The 15,825-nt window shown below is 41.1% G+C and overlaps 1 protein-coding gene across 1 annotated transcript in view; it reads right to left on the bottom strand.

Moving 5' to 3' along the window:
• The window catches only part of RAB27A (RAB27A, member RAS oncogene family), a 74,485-nt gene that overhangs the window by 42,237 nt on the left and 16,423 nt on the right, over positions 1-15,825 (bottom strand). Inside the window, exon 2 of the mRNA XM_069459604.1 lies at positions 14,034-14,153. The gene's annotated coding sequence lies outside the window, so the exon portion shown is untranslated. The remainder of the gene's footprint in view (positions 1-14,033; positions 14,154-15,825) is intronic.

The following is a 15,825-nucleotide window of genomic DNA, read 5'->3' as shown; positions in this document are numbered from 1 at the left end:
TCAACAGACCTCCATGCAGAGATGACACACACAATTATTTGCATTTCCTTCACTTCTGACCACAGGGGCTCAGGGCTGAGGCCCTATTGATTGCCCACAGTAGAGGAAAAGGAAGGGAAGTTGTTTCGATGGAAACATCCACACTTACTTATGTTCTTTTTCTCATGGGCCTGGTAATGAACAGGATGATCATTAACTAAGCCAAATGCATTTCTACCTACGCCACCCTCACCTGGAAGCTTGTCCCCATAAACCCATCCTACTCTGGGTATTTCCTTAATCAATGTGTCTCAAGAGGTATGAATGTTTTACCTTGGTTAATGCGTACAGGTCATATGACACTTCTAAGTACCCCACTCCCATCCTCATGAGAACGTCTCATCTCTCCAGTAAAGTTGCACATTTCCTGACGCCTGTCTTCTTGTATGTTGCTTCTCCACTATCCCTCACCACTGGACTGACAACTGGCCAGCTGTCACTCAAATGCTAATTGTGTCTACCATCTGGCTTTCTCTAACAGCCCCTTCCTTCCTCTGGTTCCCTCTGTTCCCTGCTGATTTCATTCAGAAATAACTCAAAAAGTGTCTTGAGACTCCAGTGATAGCTGCACATTTTTGGTAAATTAAACTATATTTGCATCAACTCCGCAGTATTTGATTAGCAACTACCACATGTCCGGTACTGTGGTAGCAACTATGGATGGCATGAAAGAAACACGATCCAGCCATTCCGCTCAAGAAGTTTATAATCAGGGTGAGGCAAAAGCGATGAACTCATTTATAACAAAGAACAAATAAACATCAGGGAGCAAAATGTCTGCTATACCCTATAGACCAGCCAGCACAGGATATCAAAAGGGAAATAGGCTTGAAGTCAGAAGACCTGAACTCTGCTACTTTCTTCCTAGCTGAGTGACCCAGAGGAGTCATATAGCCTCTCCCAGACTGTTTCCTCAATATGGTAATATTTATCCAGCAAGATTATTAGGAGGATTAAAGGATATAGCATATGAATACATTTTATAAACTATAAACTGAGATATCATCTTATTCTAATTAGAATGGTCATTACTAAAAAAGTAAAAAAAACAATAGATGTCTGTGTGGGTATGGTGAAAATGGAACGTTTATACACTATTTGTGGGAATGTAAATTAGTACAACCTCTATGGAAATCAGTATGGAGATTTCTCAAAGAACAGCATGGCTTCAAGCAAGAGCTGGGACCTACCATTTGATCCTACAATCCCACTACTGGGTATCTACTCAAAGGAAAAGAAATCATTGCATCAAAAAGATATCTGCACTAATACGTTTGTCACAGGACAATACACAATTGCAAAGATATGGTATCAACCTAAGTGCCCATCAACCAATGAGTGAATAAAGAAAATGTGGTACATATAGACTGTAGAGTACTACTCAGCCATAAGCAAGAGTGAAATCATGTCTTTTGCAGCAACATGAATGGGACTGGAGGCCCATTACCTTACATGAAATAACTCAGGAACAGAAAAATAAAGGCCACATGTTTTCACTTATAAGAGGGAGCTAAGCTATGGCTGGCTATGCATGATACACAGAGTGGTGTGATGGACACTGGAGACTTAAAAAGCGGGAGGCTAGGAGGGGATGAGAGATTAAAAATTACCTGTTTGGTATAATGTACACTATCTGGGTGATGGGTACACTGAAAGCCCAGACTTTACCACTAACAATTTATAAATCTAATGGAATTCAATTTAGACCCCCTAAATCTACTGAAATAAAAAAAAAAAAACCCTGTAAACTACTGGGTACATGTAAGATGGTTATTTTATAATACAAGTAGACCCCCTAGGAGGTCAGAAAGGGTCCAAAAGGGAGACCAATGTGACCAAGGCTTCAAGCAAGAGCTAGGACCTGAGCTGAGCACCTTCAAGCCAGGCAGCATTTAGCTCAGTGGTGAGGAATATGAAAAACAGCATGTTTGGTACAAGGGCATGTTTTGACTGCAATTGAACAAGTATTTTTCTTTTTGTAGAGACAGGGTCTTGCTATGTTGCCCAGACTGGTCTCAAACTCCTGGTCTCAAGTGATTCTCCCACCTCGGCCTCCCAAAGCTGGGATTATAGGTGTGAACCACTGCACCTAGCCCAGTTGAACTAGGATTGAGGAGCCTCGCTAATCACTTCAAAGGATACAAATATAAATAAAATATAATCCTCTCAAGATTTCTAAGTCATATAGAGATAAGACAAATACACTAATAACTACCACACTGGCTGTAAACGCAAAGGGATGCTTGTGAGTTAACGTGGCAAGTTGAAGACAGCCAGACGACTAACCCTTTGGTGTGTGGGGTTCTAGTTCCTCTGCCACCAGCTATGTGGATCCAGCATGGGTCACCAACCCTCTGCAGGCCTTATTTTCTCAAATACAAAATAAGAGGTTTGAACTCAATGGTCACTTCCCACCATCAACATTCTATGCTCTATAGGTTCAAAGTTCAGAGCTTAGCCATGAGAAATATAAGTGGGGTCATGGTGACGGCTGTCCCTTGAATCACCTCTAACTCCCTGAAAATGAGAGCCTAGATGAGGGCAGCCACAGTGGGAATGAGAAGGAGGGGATTCAGGAGACATTAATTTTAACAAAGGACACAGTGCCACATTGAGTGGAAAAGGACGCAACAAAGGAAACTCCAAAGAATGCACCCTAGGTGGCCAGGGGAACAAAATGGTGTTGCTGACAGAAACAGGACATTTGAAGTGGGAGAGGGGAGAGAGCTGGAGTGGCCATAAGATGTCTGCAGGTGGATGTTAGACTTTTGCAGGTGAAAGGTAAGGAGATTGGATTGGGGCAGCATTAGGGATCACCAAAGCCATGCCAGAGAGAAATGCGTGAAAATCATCCCCATTCCCTGCGGCCCACATTTACCTCTGTCTTCGGAACAGAGGCAGAGTGGCCAACAGTGAAAGGTCTGAAAAGAAGGCTGTGAACATACAAACCACAGAAGACGGAACACTCTGTTAGCTCAGCATGAACATGACCAAAGACCACAGCAGGGTGCTCTCAGCCAAACTAAATTACACAGGACATGATGGGCAGCCCCTGCCGTTCTAATGAAACTTTATCTCCAGACATCATTGCTCTGCTGTAAGGTGCTTTAGGGAAATGTCAGGGAAGACAGCTGAATGTCCCTTCGCCTGCACAGCATTTTCTCCCTGGGAGCCTTCAGATTCAAAACTTAGGTCTTACCCACCATCATCATCATACACTACTCATCTGACGACATGTCAATGAAAACACACACTGGCCCAGAGTAATATCATTATTCTCCTACTCCTTCCTTGCCTCTCTCAGTCTCCTGGAAACAATTACCACTTTTACCACTGGTACTAATAAATGATATGTTAAAACCCTTCTCTAATTACTTAATGTCTGTGGGTTTTCAGAAGAGAATTTAACTATACCACGTCTGCTATGCTTTTGTTCTCACTTAAAACAATACTACTAAACATATGTACATACATGTCTCCTGATGAACACCAGCAAGAGTTTCTCCAGGAAATTGCTTTCCAACCTTTTTTGTGATATTTATATGACCTACTTACGGAAATGCTCATGATCAAAGGCAACAGGTATGAGGGCTCCAGAAAGGCCAGCCCCTGCCCAGCTACCCCAAGGGAAGAGGGGTTCAATATCTCAACATATTGGAACCAGTTCAGCACACAGCAGGGGAAGCTTTGCTCTAGGGTAGATGTCAAAGAGTGATCTATCCGGGCTGCAGGTATGTGCATGCTCCGTGATACAAGATAATGCCAAATTGTTTTACACTTTTACACTCTTAACCTCACAACCTTTTTTTTTTTTTCTTTTTTTTTTTTTTTTTTGAGATGGAGTCTCACTGTGTCACCCCAGGTAGAGTGCAGTGGCATCATCATAACTCACAGCAACCTCAAACTCCTGGGCTCAAGCCATCCTCCTGCCTCAGCCTTCCAAGTAGCTGGGACTACAAGGTCATGCCACCATGCCTGGGTAATTTTTTTGTAGAGATGTGATCTCGCTCTTGCTCAGGCTTGTCTTGAACTCCCAACCTCAAGCAATCCTCTTGTCTTGGCCTCCCACTAACTTCACATCTTAACCAATCTTTGGTGTTTGTTGTTCAGACTTCTTAAAATGGTAACACATTGTGATCTAAATTAGCATTTCTCTGATTACTAATGGCGTTGAACTTTTTAAAAATTTTTTTTTTTTTTTTGAGACAGAGTCTCACTTTGTTGCCTGGGCTAGAGTGCCGTGGCGTCAGCCTAGCTCACAGCAACCTCAAACTCCTGGGCTTAAGCGATCCTACTGCCTCAGCCTCCCGAGTAGCTGGGACTACAGGCATGCGCCACCATGCCCGGCTAATTTTTTTCTATATATATTTTAGCTGTCCATATAATTTCTATTTTTAGTAGAGACGAGGTCTCGCTCTTGCTCAGGCTGGTCTCGAACTCCTGACCTTGAGCGATCCATCCGCCTCGGCCTCCCAGAGTGCTAGGATTACAGGCGTGAGCCACCGCGCCCGGCCTTAAAAATTTTTTGGCCATTCAGTTTCCTCTTACAAAAAAGCACATTTGTATCTTTTTCCTATTTTTCTATTCAGTTGTCTTTTTCTTACGGATGTGCTGTTCTTCATATATTCATATACTATTTATCAGCTACATATGTTGCAAATACATTCTTCCTGTTTGTGGTTTGTCTTTTTACTTTTTTAATGGCTCTTATTCAAATTTACTAATTTTTTTATAGTTAGTTCTCTTTATATCATTATAGAGAAGTCCTTCTTTATCTAAAGTGATAAAGATATTCTATATTATTTTCCAAAAGGTACTTCCTTTCATATTGAAGTCTTTAATACACTGGGAATTTAAGGTATACATAGGGATCTGATTTCATTATTTTTCCCTTAAAGATATCCAATTATCATAGTACCATTTACTGAATAAAATTATCCTTCCCCCAGTGATGTGCCATGTATGGACAGAGCTGTTTCAGGACTTTCTATTCTGCTCCACTGGTCATTTTGGCCACCTCTGGGCCAATGCCACAAAGCCTTAATCACTAAGGCCTTATAATACATCATCATAGCTGGTAGGACTGGTGCCCCAACTTACTATGGACATTCTTGACCCTTCACACTTCCATGTAAGTTCCCCAAAAGCCATATGGGGATTTGATGGGACTTCATTAAATCTATAAATCAAACTGAGAAGATTGACCTGTTCATGATATTTAATCTATTTATCCATGTACATGTATATTTCTCAATTTATATATTCTTTAATGCCTTTAAAACGTTTTAAAACTTTACAAAAGAAGACATGCAGATGGTAAATAAGTATATGAGAAGATACTTAGTATCTTGCCATTAGAAAATTGCAAATTAAAACGAGGTATCACTATACCTATTAGAATGACCAAAATTCAAAACACTGACAACACCAAATGCTGGTGAGGATGTGGATAACAACAAGAACATTCATTCATTGCTGGTGGGAATGCAAAATGGTTCAGCTACCTTGGAAGACAGCTTAGCAGTTGCTCACAAAACGAAACTTACTCTTACCATACAATCCAGCAATTGCATTCCCTGGTATTTGCCCAAATAAGGGGAGAACTTATGTCCACACAAAAACCAGCACACAGATACTTGTAGTAGTCTTATTCACAATTGCCAAAACCTGGAAGCAACAAGATGTTCTCCAGTAGGTGAATGACTAAATAAAATGTGGTAAATTCAGACAATGAAATATTATTCAGAGCTAAAAAGAAATAAGTTATCAAGCCATAAAAAGGTTCCATGGAGGAACCTTAAATGCATATTACTAAGTGAAAGAAATCAATCTGAGAAGACTACATACGGTACAATTCCAGTTATGTCACAGACATTCTGGAAAAGGAAAAACTATGAAGATAGTAAAAACATCAGTGGTTATCAGGGGTTGGGGAGTAGAAGAGATGAATAAACAGAGCAAGGATTTTTAGGGCAGTGAAACTATTCTGTATAATAGTATTAATATAATACTGGATAGATGTCATTTTACATTTGTCCAAACCTATAGAATATATAACACCAAGAGTGAATGCTAATGTATACTATGGACTTTGGGTGATAATGATGTGACAATGTAGGTTCGCTGATTGTAATAAATGTGCCACTCCGGTATGGGATGTTGACTGGGGGGGAGGCTTGCATGTTGGGGGGAGGGAAATATACAGGAACTCTGCACTTTCTCCTCCATATTACTGTGAACCTAAAACTGCTCTAAAAAATAGTTTATATGAAGAAATGAATTTTTTAAAGTTTTCAATAAATACTCTTCATAAAGACCTTGTACTTCTTTCAGTTTATTAACTAGTACTTTATATTTTTGTCACTACTGTAATATCTTTTAAATATATTTCTGCCATTTGTTACTTAGCCACATTAATTCTAACAATTTGTTAAACATATAAGGTAAAAATAATTATCCAGCCTGAGGAAGAGCAAGATCTCGTCTCTACTAAAAGTAGAAAGAAATTATAGGGACAGCTAAAAATATATATATAGAAAAATTAGCTGGGCGTGGTGGCACATGCCTGTAGTCCCAGCTACTCGGGAGGCTGAGACAGGAGGATCGCTTGAGCCCAGGAGTTTGAGGTCACTGCGAGCTAGGCTGACGCCACGGCACTGTAGCCCAGGCAACAGAGAGAGACTCTATCTCAAATATTTTTTTTTATTTTAAAAATATAATAATAATTAAATTTTGTTCCTTCCTTTGTAATCTTTACACTTTTTATTTCTATTTCTTGTCTTACTGTGCCAGTAAGAATCTCCAAAAAAAATAGTGAATGGACATGGTGATACAGGCAGTCTTGTCTTGATTATGTAACATTTCACCAAGAAGAACATTTGCTATAGATTTTAGGTAAATATTTTTATCATGTTAAGGAAGTTCATATATTCCTAGTTTTCTGAGTATTACGAGTAGATGTCAACTTTATTATATTTTTTTCCTGCATGTACTGAGATTATGTGATTTTTATTTTTTAATCTGTTAATTTGCCATCTTTTTATTTATTCTGCCTTTGATATTTATCTTTCCTCCTTCTAGTTTCTTCTCTCACTTTCCTGGCTTCTGTTCTTGATTCATACTTTGTACCCAGGATTTTTCTTTCAAAGTTATTCTCTTCCCTCCTTGTGCACTCTCCAAGGGGAGGGCAAGTGGGCAAGAGGGAAAGGAGGTCGTTCTCAGAGTAATTAATAAATACTGGAATGGCTAAAAAATGAAATACCTAATAAGTACCAAGCACTTGAGATGATCTTACCCAAAACCAATCTTCAAATGTACCACATTATATTTACATAAGTTGCTCTTGTCTTGGGCTAGAAAAAAAGTTACTAGAGATGCAGTCACTTATAGGCAGATTTATTACAGAATGTTTCCAACTGAAAAGGTGTTTCATCCTCTAGAGAAATACGAAAAATTCATTAGCTATCTTTTGTTTTTTCAGTACAGCACTCTATTCGACTTTAGGGTTTGAGCTCCCCCATTATAACACCTAAAAAACAGGGTAACGTATTTCAAAAATGGCAAGCATCTCTGAGAGATAAGGAATGATGCTTATGTATTCTGTAATTCAACACTATCTGTTAAACAGGCCAGCCCCTGTCTCAAAACCACATCTTAATTTTCAAATTAAAGAAATTGAAGTCAAATTTCTGAACTCCGCCTAATAATTAAGGACTCAATTCACTTTAAAAAAAAAAAAAAAAAAAAAACTTTATTGAGTTTTTTCATTTAGCCTAGATGCAATTATCCTAAAGTCTATATTTCATTTAACTCCATGAAATGCATTTATTTGAACAAAGATGTTAGAGTAAGCATGATCTAAAAGTGAAAAGGATCACTTACACAAAAGAAATAGAAATTAGCAAACAAATCTATAACAAAATTCTAGTCTTTAATCTTACAAAAGAGAAATTAAACATCACAAGAAAATACATTTAATCCACACCTGACTTAAGACAGTATCACAACTACAATAATTAAATTTTCTAATGCCATTAAAATTTCATTTTGTAGGCCGGGCGCGGTGGCTCACGCCTATAATCCTAGCACTCTGGGAGGCCGAGGCGGGTGGATTGTTTGAGCTCAGGAGTTCGAGACCAGCCTGAGCAAGAGCGAGACCCTGTCTCTACTAAAAAAATAGAAAGAAATTATCTGGCCAACTAAAATATATATAGAAAAAATTAGCCAGGCATGGCACATGCCTGTAGTCCCAGCTACTCGGGAGGCTGAGGCAGGAGGATCGCTTGAGCCCAGGAGTTTGAGGTTGCTGTGAGCTAGGCTGATGCCATGGCACTCACTCTAGCCCGGGCAACAGAGTGAGACACTGTCTCAAAAAAAAAAAAAAAAAAAAATTTCATTTTGTGATTTCTACAAACCCTCAATTATTTTTAGTTTTTAAACAATTTTCAAACCTCTAGAAGCTAGTCTAGAAGGGAATATGTTTTTTAATGAACTTTTAAGTTTTCTTTAGAGAAAAACAAACTTGGCTAAAATGACAAATGTGAAATTACCAAAATTATAAAGCATAAGATAATATGAAAAAGGGCTATACTGTTCATGACACATATGAGAGTATTTCCCAAGAAATATATATATTAAGTGTTCTTCAAATATAATAGGAGTTAAAGGCAGAACAGCATACATATACCAATCCAAAAGGTGTTAATAATTTTAAATGAAACCCAGGCATGGTGATGTGCACCTACAGTCCCAGCAACTCAGGAGGCCAAGGCAGGAGGATCACTAGATTCCAAGAGTTCGAGGCCAGCCTGGGCAACATAGTGAGACCCTGTCTCAAAAACAATAATAATTTTAAATGAAGTTGATACATGGATTGGCCTCTGCCACCAACCCAAAGATATACCAGCGAAGCTAGAAGCCACTGAGGAGGGAAAGAGCCTGGTCTGAGTGATTGAAATTCAGGCAACAGCTCATGAGCACATCAGTTAAACATCTAAGAAACAAGCACTGAGGATGTGTCATGCACTCGTCACTACATTAAGCACCAAGAACATGGTTCTAGAAGAACAACAGCCTAATAGGTGAGCTCTACATGGAAACGAACAGTAAAAATGCAGTGAAACAAGAGCTGTAATAGAAGTATGTACAAAATGCCCGGGAAGCAGGAGATAGGGCCAGAGGGAGGAGGAGGAGCCCACTATGCCCAGTAAGGAAATCAGAAAAACTTCACGAGGGGCTTTTGAGCCAAAGACTAAAATCAGAACGTGAGTGTGCAGGCACATAGAGGGACAAGTGACACATGTGAGTGGACAAAAACTACACAGTGCACAGGATAATGTGCGGATGAACTTTACCTCCTATGTCAGCCACATAAGCAAAATCCTTTAAAGACAACAGATGTTATAAACAAAATAGTTATTGACACCAATCCAAAAGGTATAACATTTTTATGGGATTTGATATGGGAAGTCTGATATTCAAAATACAAAAAAATAGAGCAGGTTTAAAGCCATCCAGAAGGGCGCACATACTGGGCTCACTGATGAGGGGCACATGCACTTGCAGGGGAATGAGAGACGAAAAGCTGCTCATGATGCACTGAGGGGACCTCAGCAGGCGGATGTGGCTGACAGGGGACAGGGACTCAAGAGAGGGTGTACCCAGGACAGAGGCTGAAAAGACGGGAACATGTTTGGGACCTAGGCCTGAAAGGACTCCTAGATGGCACTAAAAAGTTTGGGTGTCATCCTGTGGACAATGGAAAGCTACCACGTGCCTCTTATGCAGGAGAGGAACATGAGATGTGTGTCTTGGACAGATTTCTGCAGCAGCCACGTGGAGACTGGGAATATACGGAGCATCCGGAGGCTATGGTGTTATGGACTGAATGTTTGTCTCCCCCAAATTCATATGCTGAGATCTAACCCCCAACGTGATGGCATAAGGAAGTGGGCCTTCGGGAGGTAATGAGGTTATGAGGGTAGAGCCCGCATGCATGGGATTACTGCCCTTACAGGAAGAGGCCAGAGAGCTATCTTCCTGCCCCGTGAATATACAATAAGAAGTCAGGAGTCTGCACCTGCAAGAAAGTCCTCGCCAGAACCCAACCCTGCTGGCACCTGATCTCAGACTCACAGCCGCTAAAACTGTAAGAAATAAATTCCTGTTGTTCATAAGCCATTCATTCTATGGTAGTTTGTTTTAGCAGTCCAAAGTGGCTAAATGTATAGAGAGAGAGACGGTGAGGGTTTGAACTGTGTCAGTGACAGTAGGAATGAAGAGGAAGGGAGTAACTGGATTAATTCAAGATATATTTAGGAGATAGAAATCTATGTAACTTTTTTAGTGCAGTGGTGCTCACTGCAGCCTCAAACTCCTGGCCTCATGCCATTCTCCCACCTCAGCCTCTTGCATCATGGGATTACAGGCTTGAGCCACCCCACTCGGCCAATATAACTTCTTAACTGACTAGTATAGAAGTTAAAGATAATCAAAACTTTTTGTTTGGTGAGTGGATGGTATTATCATTAACTGAGAGAGGAAAAGATGGTTTGAGAAGATGATTATTGTAATTAATACTTAATGAGAACTTCTTTAAATCCTTTAAAATGTTAACTCATTTAGTCTCCACAACAACCCTATAAGGTTCCTAATCTACAGATGAAAAAACCAAAGCACAAAAAGGATAAGAAACTTGCCCAAGGTCACGTAGCCAGAATTGGCAGAACCAAGATCTGAACTCAGGCGCATTCTCAACTACTATGTTACACTGTATGGGACACCACCAATTAAATATCCCTAATGTCTGAGGGACATCCAAAAAGTTGTGTTTAACTGGCACTTGGAAAACAACACTAGAGCTCAAAAGAAGGCTATGAATTTTACAGTCACCAACACAGAAGCCATAGGAGAGACGAGATGGGCATTTAAAGTAAGGAAAGCACCAGAACACAAGGGGCCGCAAGAGAGAGCCAAGGACACCAGGAAGGGGATTTTTCGAGCAGCGATAACCCACAGGCTGGGTTGGTTACCCCAGCACAGAGCTGCATGTAAAGCAATCTGGATTTTCTCCTTTGTTGGGTGATGAATCTAGCTAAAGGACAGCTGAAGGATCCCTGCTCAGATTGTGTCATTGAGAAGGAAAACCTGATAGAGTATGAAATGGGGAAGATAAGAAAAAACAACAAAAAAATTGATGCTCTTGGAGGGATGATTTATATCTGTGTTTGAGCAAAGCTGCTCCTGCCTCCAGATGAGCAATGCGAGCTCATCTCTCCAGCAGCACCCGGCCTCATCCATCACCCACTTCCTCTCGCTCCCTCCGCCCCCATGCCAGGTGACCTCTGCTCTGCCAAGAGGGCAGGGCCCCAGCCACGCTGCAGCCACACCAGGAGCGTAGGGAAAAAAAACATCCTCTTGCAAAGACAGGGCAAATAAATAATCGCTCCTGTGATAATCAGCTTTTGTTTTTAATGGGCTTCATCATGACTCATCAGCTATCAACCTATGCTATATCCTGAGCTCTGGTTCTAAATCCACCAAGTTCAGAGGGAGGAAGAAGAGAATAATAGCAAAAGACGGCCCGATCTCTCAGGAAGCTTTAATCCTAAGAAGGAAAAACAGAAATGCGGGGGAGGTGACCATTTCCTTTCTGAACACTCAGGTACGGAAGGTCTGGAGAGGGCGGGAGCTGAAACAGCGGCAGAGAGAGGCAGCCTGCCCTGGCCACAAACGTGCACAGCCCTGTTGCCATGGTGCCATCCTGCTGGGCAACAGGGTTTCATCAACCCACTCCATTTCTGCCACAGTTCCTGTCTTGTGGGCAGCAGAAGCAGCAAGAAAGAAGAAAAATGTTGTTTGTATTCTAATGGCTGCAGGGTCATTGAACACTGTCTGGAAGGATAGGGACAGAGTGGTGAGAGACAGAGAAAGCAACCGTGACCAGGGGTAAACCCCTTTGGGATGTATTCAACCCAACGTCATTCTATGGACAAGATGCCCTCATGAATAAACACTCCTCCCGAAACATGTTTTTTTCCCCCATATTTATAATCTAAGAATCATGACAGAGAATGTCAATTTGTAATCAAGGCTCTTTCCCACAATGACTTCTAATAATGGGGCTCTGGGTTCACTCCCAGGTGAAAAGCATGAGCTTGTGGCAAAGAAAACAAAAGGTTGTATTTCCTGGTTAGCACCCTGCAGGGGAAGTCGGGACACCCCACAGGATACCTTGTCTGTGACACAAATTAGCCGAATGAGTTTATCACTTCTAAGCCTTCACCTGTAAAATGAGACAGCTGGAGATGAACATTAAGAATTGTTCTACTCTCTTAACCTGTAGTTGAGGATACTTAGGGCAAGGGAGCCCTTCCAGTTGCCTCTCATAAAATATCAGACTGTCCCTGTGCCAGGAGCCTGACTGTGCCTCCAGGGACACGAGACTATGAAAGTGGCTACAACTCAATGGAAGCCATAAGTAAACACATGCACACTCACAAAGTTAGAGCCATTCATTTCAATAAACCATGAGTTAGTGAGCATGGACTATGTCTTATTCATCTTCACACACTGAGTATCCACCACAGTCCAGGCGCTTGGTTTAAATGTTTATTGTATGCATTTGGGGACCAATCTTTAAAATATGATATTAATTTTTTTTAGAGATGGGGTCTCACTCTGTGGCCCAGGCTGGAGTGCAGTGGCACAATCATAGCTCACTGTAGCCTCCAGCTCCTGGGCTCAAGTGATCCTCCTGCCTCAGCCTCCCAAGTAGCTGGGACTGCAGCACACACCACCACACCCAGCTGATTTTTCTTTATTTTTTATAGAGATGGAGGTCTCACCATGTTGCCCAGGCTGGTCTCAAACTCCTGGCCTAAAGTGATCCTCCCACCTGGGTGTCCCAAAGTGCTGGGATTACAGGCAAATGCCACTATGCCCAGCTAATACTATGAAATTTTGCAAAACACATTTGTTGTGGGTTGAATTGTGTTCCTCCAAAATCCACATATTGAAGTCCTAACTCTCAGTACCTCAAAATGTAATTTTTTTTGGAGATAGGACCTTTTAGAGGTAATCAAGTTAAAAAGAGGTCACTAGGGTGGGCCCTAATCCAATATGACTGATGTCCAGAAAAGAAGAGGAAAGTTGGACACAGACCTGAACAGAGGGAATATGTCATGAGGGATGCGGGGAAAAGACAGGCATCTACAAGCCAAGGAGAGGGGCCTGGAACAGATCCTCTCTCACAGTCCTCAGAAGGAACCTACTCTGCTAACAGTTTGATCGGACTTCTGGGCTCCAGAACTGTGAGACAGTAAATTTCTGTTGTTGAAGTCATCCAGGCTTGAAGCCACCCGGTTTATGGTACTTCATTACAGCAGCCCTCGTAAACTAATACAATATCCAAAAGTAGAGAATTGTGTCATGAAACCTCCCAGCACACTCATCACCCAGACCTTTCACTCCTGCACACTTCACTGTTCCCCCCTAAAATATACGGACCTTTACGCACACAGCCGCAATACCCTTATCAGACCTAACAAAACTAATCATTTCAAGGCAGATTTAATTCATAGAAGAAATATGCCTTATACTAAAACACGCACATTCCTCCATTAAAGCTATTAATATTAAAAACAAGATCCCAATAAGCTTGAATTTTTGTCAATAAAATCCTCAGAGGATAAGCAAGACTCTTAAAGTAATTCAGTTTCTTATTATCTAAGAATAAAAATTTATGTTACTGTATTAGAGTACAGAAAAGACAGGAAGAATGTAGTCGGTATTCATATTCACTCCCTGGTCGTTGAAAATGCACTTTTCAAACTCATCCCAAGAAATTCGGCAGACATTGTGAAGTCTTTGGTTAAAAATAATAATATGTGCAATGGTATTTATGTTAAATTGCACATGATTTAAGCATTTTGAAAATTGGCATGGCAGAGCTCAAAACCACTGCAAGGGAAAAAAAGATAAATGCAAAACCATACCTTGTCAGGGCAGCGAACCGTTTGTCCAGTTTTTCTATAACTTTAGAGACTAGAGTTGCCAACACTTCCACAATTGACAACTTCCAATCACATGTCCTCTTCAAGAAGGTTACTTTTTGTCTAATGTTAAGACAAAGAGAAATGTTAAAGTCAGAATGGCCTACTTATAAACGTTTTCAAAAGAGTCTTTTGAAAAGCAGTTCGCTCCATCAACTTTCAAAATCAGGCACCGCTATAAAAACCCACAATCCAGCTAATTAGTCTCAGCTGTTCGTCATATGGCCCTGCAGACCAGTCAAGTGATTTTTCCCCTTTCAAGCTTACTAAGATCCAATTCGACTGGCCTCTCACACAGAGGGTGGCTTTATTAACCTCTTCTGGTGTTAGAAGACCAGTAGTACTTCAACTCTTTCTTTCGCCACCCCCCCCAAATCAAAAAAGAAGAACATGTGCTTTCTTGAGAAAACATCTTGAAATGTATTGTGTTCTCAAGGCCCTTAAAGGTTATATAATATTAATGTTGTTTCTTTATAAATACAATGCCTGACCCAAAATATGGGAGATCAAATTGAAGTGGCCGGAGGGAAGGGCCATATTTCTTCCCAGACCTTGCTCCTGGCCTCCAGACCCATGAATAAAACAGTCTACAGGGAGGTCCACCAGATGGCTTGATGGCATCTCAAATCCAACATGTCTCGCACTCAATTTACCTCCTTTACTCTCTTCCATGACCCTGCTTCAGACCCACTCCGCTTCCTGTGTCTTGAGTAGCACAATTCCAATGCACACCTGGCCAGAAATCTGATAGGTCTCATAATTCCTCCCTCTCTTCCCCTCCCACTTCCAATTGGCCACCAAGTCCTAGGGATCTTTCCTCCTCTTGCCCTTATTCCAAGTTTTTATTATCCCTTGTCTGGATGGCTATGATAAACCACTTATTTCATTTTCTGGTCCCCAACCTGCTCCTGTCTCTGATCTATCCCCCACACCACACCCAAAGTGATATTTTCAAAAAGCAAATGGGAATCCATCACTCTCCTCCATAAAACCTGCTAATGGCTCCCCACAACCTCCACAATAAAATCCCTATTCCTTAGGCTTCTGCCTTCAGTGTCACCTACCATTCCCTGCCTCCTGCCTGTGAGCTGCTAGAGTCCAGCCACGAGAATTCTTTGTAATTAACCAGTGGTTCTCAAAATGTGGTTCAAAGACCAGCATTACCAGCATCTTCTAGGAAGTTGTTAGAAATGCACGTTCTTAGGCCTCCCCGACCTCAGGTAGGCTGAGGATGAGACACAGCTGTCTGTGGTTTAACAAGTCCTCCAGGTGATTCCGATACATACTAAAGTCAGAGTGAAGCTCTGCTCAGCAAGAGGCTTAGTTCTTTGGCTCCTTCTTCTGCCAGCAACGCTGAGTTAGATACCCCTTCTTTGTGCTTACTATTTCTAGAACTGGTCACCCCTGTATGATAATTATCCAACTTCTTATTTTCTCTGTTGGTTTGTGGATATCTTGAAAGCAGGGATTGTATCTTATTATTTTTGATTCATTCACCCCACAATCACTTACTGAGCACTAACTAATCACTGGGTGAGATGTTGGGCATACAACTAAACAATCTATCCCTTGCTTCTAGAAGAAGCTAATCTTCTCATTTTGGCAGCTCAAAGTGTGACTGAAGACTCCATCTGTCCAATCTACAAAATCCCATCACCAACCTCAAGAACCACAGGCAACTAAAAAAGCCTGAACATAACAAGTTTGACATCTCTTGCAGTAAATAAAATGGAAT

This window comes from Eulemur rufifrons, chromosome 2 (genome assembly GCF_041146395.1).
Source record: "Eulemur rufifrons isolate Redbay chromosome 2, OSU_ERuf_1, whole genome shotgun sequence".
Taxonomy (NCBI): Eukaryota; Metazoa; Chordata; class Mammalia; order Primates; family Lemuridae; genus Eulemur; species Eulemur rufifrons.
Note: the sequence above shows the minus strand (reverse complement) of the source record. Positions and strands in the feature narration are given on the sequence as shown.